A 7,367-nucleotide genomic window follows, 5' to 3' on the forward strand; every position below is an offset into this window, starting at 1 on the left:
CTCCCAGTTCTGTCATGGATGCGTTTTGCTTCTCTTGGGTGTCTTAGCCTGAATTCTCTGTTCAGCCAGCCATTCTTGGTTTTTCAGGCATGGTAGGTTGGGTAAAGGAAGGGCCTGCCAGACAAGTGGTGTATTTGACCATTAGGGTGGAGAAAGAGTTTGGAAAACTGTTCCCCTTCCTCAGAAAACCTTTACAGTTCCAGAGACAGCATGACTGCTGCCCTTTGTCATCTGTTCATCTATCAAATTCTTACTCGGCACCTACTGTGGGCAAAATATTTTAATGATCAACAACAGAAACAGCCAAAGGAAAGAAAGGAAACTCAAAAGCAGAAAAAGTCATCTGCAAGGCAAATTTATTTCCACTTTTCTGTAAGATTCCTCAGTAGCACAGACTGATTTTAATTTACATTCTTCTGCTTGATGATAACCATGAAGGCAAGTGTTTAACTCACTCATATCACAGCATCTGCATGGCCTAACTCATCTCATTAGGTTACAAACAAACATTGGTAAGTAGAGAGTCTCCTAACACTCTTGTGTAATTTTTTGGTTTTCTTGAAACAGGGTCTCTCTATGTAGTTCAGGCCGTCCAGGAACTCTGGGATCCTGCTATAGAGTGTTGGAATTACAGGTGTGCAGCACCCCATCCAGCTTAGTAATAATTTTTTTTTTGCATTTTAAATATAGTAATCATTTTTTTTTTAATTTTAAGAGTCCTCATAATTTGATCATCCCATGTTAGTAAAACAGCGAAAGTGGGGTCTTAACGTCAGAATATCCACGCCTGCTGCTCCCAGCTCCTGAGACTGATCATACCTTGTCATGAAAAGTAAAGCACGGGGGCCAGCCCATTAGCTCAGTTATTGGGGCCAGGGAGATGGCTCAGTAGACCAAGTGCTTCCCTGGCAAGCGCAAGGGTCTGAGGTCAATCCCCGGTTCAAAAAAAAAAAAAAAAAAAAAGAGCCGCTGAAGGCTGAATTAATTCAACTGCGAATACCAACTAAGAATATGGAAATGAAGCCACTTCTAAAAGTACAACAAGCCATCGTTTCATCGGAAAATAATTGCTCTTACAGAGTCTGGGGCAAGTCACAAATCACAAAGCAGGTGAAGTTAGAAACCTTACCAAGTCCGGGGTGTAGCTCAGCGGCAGAGCGCCAAATGTGGCTAGCGCGTGAGCACAGGGTTTGATCAGCAGCACCGCAGGGGTAAATGGAGAAACTTCCGATAATCCAAGGTAGAAACGCTGCCGCAGAACCCTTCTAGCAAATGCGAGCACCCGTCTGCCTTTTCCCAGCCGCTGAGCCCTTTCTTTTCAATCTAAACTGGCCTGCCCTTTGCTCGCCGAGCCTTTTCAGCACCCAAGACTGAGCCAAACTTGCCACTCTCTCAAATTTGAGCCTGAGGACCTACTCGTTTGTTCGGGCTGTCCCTAACTCCACTCATCCCTATCGCAGCCAAAACGTGCTCAGTACAAGCCGGAACCAGATAACCAGGTCATGCCAGGACTGGTGACAAGCAGGTGTTGTTTCTCGGCAATGGGAATGTCTACCAAAAAATGGTAGGTGGAGGCTGGAGAGAGCGAGTGAAACTCGTCTGAGGGAAACCCCTGCAAAGAACCGGGCCGCCTGGCTTGGGCCCGTTAAATTCACAATGTTACCACAAGCTTCTACCGAAGAAAAGGTTCAGCAGCCGCTGCCAGCCTCCCAGGATGTAACTGCCCCCGCAACCGCAGGTGCCTTCCTGTCCAAAGCCCCTGCACACACACCCCGGAAGTAATTGAGCCTGTCCCCTGCGCCGGAAGGAGACGCCAAGCCACTGTCGCGTCGGCTCACACAGGCATGGTCCGGAGATGCGTCCTCCAGCGCCGCCTCGCCCGCTCTGCGCAGGCGCGTTCGGGGGACTAGGTTCTGCTGCAGGTTGTGGTTGTGGGATGTTCGCTGCTGTCTGCTCACTGCTGCAGGAAGTGTTACTGCTAGGGTACAAGGGATTAAGGACTTGGTTCCTTGCTTGCAAGAACTAGGTAGAGCAGAAAAATGAAAGGGAAGGTGAGCAGCCCCGGAAGGAAGACGGGAAATGTTCACCTTTTGTAGAAGTTGCAGGAATAATGTGGCTGGAGAATAGAGTGGGTGGCGGGTGGGGCTTGTGGGCTGGGATTTGGCCCTAAACTATCTCACATTCCCGCAGGCCTCTTGGCAAAGGAGCCTCGTGACCAGAGTTTGTGCCCTCCGCCGAGGAGAAAGTGGTGCGCATAAACCGGGGCGAAGGATAAAGGGAAAGATTGAGCCTGGGAGATGGCCCAGTAGAATAGGCGCTTACCTGGCAAACGCAAGGGCCTGAGTTCAATCCCCTGTACCGGAAAAAAAAAAAAAAAAAAAAGGCGCTTACCTGGCAAACGCAAGGGCCTGAGTTCAATCCCCTGTACCGGAAAAAAAAAAAAAAAAAGAGGGCAGGAGGGGATTTGTGGGTGAATACCTTTCATAAATTTAAATACTCTTAGCAAAATATAAGCAGGTCAACTCCAATAGAATATGAGATGTCAAGACCCAGTGGGATTGATTTAAGAATGTAATGTTGGTTTAGCATTCAAAATAAGTCAATAGATTTAATTCACCATAAAAGCAGGAGAGCCAGGGTTATAGTTCAGTGGCACAACACTTGCCTGGCAAACTGGATGTTGTGCTTTTGATTTCAGGTTCCAGAAAAAGAAGAGAAATAATGGCTCAAGGGCCGGCCAGGTAGCTCAGTGGACTAAAGCTCCTGCTTAGGCAGAGCGTAGTGGCCCGTGATCGATGCCCAGAATCTATCCCCCAGCGTGGTGTGCTGCTTGCTGAGATGGCAATTGAGATTGAGGGCAGGGCCTAGGGAGATAGCTCAGTAGAATAAGCACTTGCCTGGCAAGTGCAAGGTCCTGAGTTCAATCCCCAGTTCCACACACACGAAAAGAGCGAGACAGAGACAGACTGGGGGCAATTGAGATTGGGCATGGTGGCACACGCCTTTAAATCCCAGCTCTTGGGAGGCTAAAAACAGAATCACTGCAAGTCCAGTCTAAGTAGTGAAACCCTGTAGATCCTATAGACTCTACTAACTGCATTTTTTAAAAAGGTAAAGAAAGAATGGCTCATCTCAATAAGTAAAGAAAAGATGTGACAATTTACTACTTATTCATGATGGGGGGGGTTGGTTTTTTGAGACAGGGTCTTGGTATATAGTTCAGGTTGATATTGAACTCACTGTAGGGGCCAGGGAGATGGCTCATGGAATAAGCGCTTCCCTGGCAAGCATAAGGGCCTGAGTTCAATCCCCAGTTCCGCCCAAAAAAAAAAAAAAAAAATGAACTCACTGTGTAGCCCAGGCTGGCCTCCAAAGGAAAGATTCTCCTGCCTCCACCTCCCAAGTCCTAGGATTATAGGTGTACACCACCACACCCTTATTTATTTTTAAATACTCCTAGCATACAAGAGAAACATTCTTCTCTCCTTTTTTTCCCACCCTACTATCACAGCCCCCACCCCAAAACAAACATACTCAACCTGAAAGGCCAGCTAGGAAAAGCCTACCACCAGCATTCACACTGAGCTTCATTCTTAAGCCATTTTTATTTCTATTTTGAGACAGGATCTTGTTAAATGGGCCACATGGGACTGCTTCAGCTTCCTTCCATGCTGACATGACAAGCGTATGCCACAGCTCCCGGTCCTAACCAAGTCGAGCTCAAAAAGGAAAAGGCACACATCTGCGTAATCAGGAAAGAAAGTAAAACTCATTCATAGGCGCCATGACTTAGCATACAAACTTACTAGAACTAATACATGGAATTTAGTAAACTTAGAATGCAAGACCAATATATAAGAACCAATTGCATGGGGCTGGTGAGATGGCTCAGTGGTCTAAAGCACCTACTTAGAACAAGCTTAGCAAAGCCCAGGGACCTCGGTTCAATCCCCCAGCACCACATGCCAGCTAGCCCCGCCCCCTGGTGGGCTGAGCTGGCCACACACACATAAATAAATAAAAATTTAAAAAAAGAAGAAGAACTAATTGCATAGCTGGGGAGATAGCTCAGCGACATAAGTGCCTGCCTGGCAAGTGCAAGGTCCTGAGTTCAATCCCCGGTATGGAAAAAAAAAAAAAGAAAACCCGAAGAACTAATTGCCCAGAACACTTGTGTAGCTTGAATGAAATCCCAGCCCCCACATTTAAAAAGAAAAAAAGATTTTCTACATACTAAGTCTAAGAATAAATTTAACAGAATAGATGCCAGACCTGTGCAGCCAGCTATAATGGCACACGCATGTAATCCTAGCACTTGGGAGGCTAAGGCAGAAGAACTACCATGAATTGTGAGGCCACACTACATAGCTCAAGGCCGTTCTGAACTATGTAGCAAGACCCTATTTCCAAAAACAAAGAGGGGAAAAGCACCAAGGTGGTAGAGCGGGAGCAGCAGAAAAAGAGCCTCTCTGAGAGTTGCTGTAGTATAGATGTGGGATCCAGATGCTGGAACACAGCAACCTGAAGACAGCGAGAGTGGAAGTGGGTCACCTGGACCCAGGAAAGACCTGAAGCGCGAATTTTAGTCAGAGAGAGTGAATAGAGAAACTTTGACAAAGAACGAGGTAGCCAGTGGCACCTTCTCCGTAAGATGGGACTCACTGGGCAAGAGGAACAGTCCAAACCTTCAGACACACAGTGACTGCTGGAGCCCCAGAGACCTCCACAGAGAGACACTGCCAAGGAGAGGGGCAGTGAACGAGAAGGGCAGCACTGGCTGGCGTGAGTGCAGAGGGCTCTGCTGCCCCTGGAGAGTGCTTGGCCAGAAACCATCTTGGATAGGGGCCAGCTGAGCTCAGAACTCAGAGTGGCTGCTAGCTTCATCTAGCACTCCCAGCTGGACTCAATGTGACTACAGAATGTGTGCTGACTGCTGCAGGCCAAATGGTCTGAGACTGGTCTCAGCCAGAAGGTGCAGGCTCACTGAGCTTAACTGCCCTGTTCAAAAGCTACTGCTGGCTTGCTGGCATAGACTGGCCCAGATCAGGATTCTCTCTCTACACATTGTCTATCCGTGACAGCAGTGACAAACCTGAAAGTTGACTTTTTTCTTTTTCTTTTTTTTTCCTCTCTTGTTTATTTGTTGTTATGGTGGTGTTTGTTTTATTTTTGTCTTTTGATTTTTCCCCTCCCTTATTGTTTGATCTTGATTTTATATTAGCATGAACATGGCTTCTAGTGTCTTTGTGGTTGTAATTCTGTTCTTTTCCTCTCTTCCTTCTCTTTTTCCCTCCAATCCTCTGCACACGTTTCCCACAGTTAGTATGATCATCTTTGTTCCCTCAACTTCTGATCTTTTCCTGCGCTTCCCCTTCTCTATTTTCTCCCTAATCCATTTTAAATATTAACCCCTGAGGGCAAAATTGACATATTAAGAACTTACATGCTACATATAATTTTCTGATTTGTTTTACATTTTGTTATATAACCACAAATCTAAATATTACAGTTCATGGTTTGGTTTTTTTTTTTTTTTTCAGAACCGGGGATTGAACTCAGGGCTGTAGCTCATACAGTTAAAGGTAGCAAATTAATGGTTAGCTCAATCTGTCATTTTCTACAGTTTGATGCTGTTATTATTGCTGATGGTACTACTATAGCCAAAAGAGACATAACTGTTCTAAACAACTGTTCTTCTGGTATTCCAAGACTGAAATTGACTAAGGCACAGTACCAAAACACTGGTGGCTGGGCCAGACAGAAAGCAAGTTCTCATCCCCATCAATTGAAGAGGTAGGATCTGGCAACAGACTCAAAACCCAAAAACCAGCTATACCTGGAAGCTACCCTGGGAAGTAGTCATGTCCTGAGGGTGCTAAATACTACCAGTAAACCAACCCACTATAGGCAATTTATAAGCATCACTCAGGAATTAAACTTTAAAAAATAAAATAAAATGAGAAGACACTTAAAGAAGCAGTTATCCCAGACAGCCATGTTCCCCAAAGGCAAACCCAGGGGTGGTGAGGTGGGACAATCTGAGAGCCACTCATTTGGCCCCTCTGAAGTGATAACCATGAAACAACTGAATGAAGCTCTAGACAAAATCAAATCAGAAATAATTTCTCAGATAACTGCAGAAATGGTGTCCACAATGAAAGTCATGCTTTTTGACTCTAGAGCAAATACAAGCCCAAAGGGGACTGGGGAGATGGCTCAGTAGAATAAGCACTTGCCTGGCAAGCGCAAGGGCCCGACTTCAATCCCTGGTTGGGCTGGGGGGCGGCGGGGAGTGGCTTTTGACTCTAGAGCAGATACAGACCCAAAAAAAATAGAGGAGCTTAAAACAATTATGGTGTCTGCCTGGCAAGCACAAGGTTCTGAGTTTGATTCCTGTTACCAAAAAGAAAATAAAACTATGGAAGCCATGAATGCTTAGCGTAGAGAACATAACTGAATCCATAAGACAGATTAAAACAGATATCCAGGAGAATAAAAATTCCATTGAAAGTATCTGCAGCAGATTAAGCCAATGGTGAGGACAAGATCTCAGATATAGAAGACAGACTTGGAGTTATCAATCATGAAAAGAATGAATTCCTAAAAATATCAGGGATGGGGCAATAGCTCAGCAGTCTAAGTGCCTACCTGGCAAGCTCAAGGACCAGGGTTCAGTCCCTGGCACCACATGCAGTGCTGGTCCCTCCCCTCCAGGCACACTGAACTGGCCACTAAGAGCAGATAGACTGACTCATGCCTGTAATCCCAGTGCTTGGGAGGCTCAAACAGGAGGATCCCTATGAATCCAAGCTGTGTAGTGAGAGCCTGAATCCATAAGAGCAAATACAAGCTCAAAGGGGACTGGGGAGATAGCAAATACACTAAAAAGAAGGTGGGGGGTCGGCCAGATAGCTCAGCAGATTGAAGTGCCTACTTAGGCAGACACAGGGACTGGGGTTTGATCCCCAGCCCGTTGTGATGGCCCCGCCTCCACGGTGCGATGAGATAGCAATTGAGACTAGGTGTGGTGGTGCACACCTGTAATCCCAGCGCTTGGGAGGCTGAAAACAGGAGGATCACTACAAGTCCGATCTGTGTAGTGCGACCCTATGGACACTGTACTAAATACATTTTTTTTTTAAAAAAATAGCAGGGACGAGAAATCAATCCAGCAGCTACTAGATGAGCCAAAGAAGAATAAGATTGATTGGAATCAATGAAAAAGCAGGAGACAGCACAGATGACATAAAAAACAAACTGTTCACAGATGTCATGGCAGAAAGCTTCCCTGGTAGAGCAAAAGAATTGGGCGTACAGGTAAGTGACATATATAGGACTCCAATTAGCTACAGTTTAAAAAAAATTGA

Source organism: Octodon degus, unplaced genomic scaffold (genome assembly GCF_000260255.1).
Source record: "Octodon degus isolate 3935 unplaced genomic scaffold, OctDeg1.0 scaffold00036, whole genome shotgun sequence".
NCBI classification, from domain to species: domain Eukaryota; kingdom Metazoa; phylum Chordata; class Mammalia; order Rodentia; family Octodontidae; genus Octodon; species Octodon degus.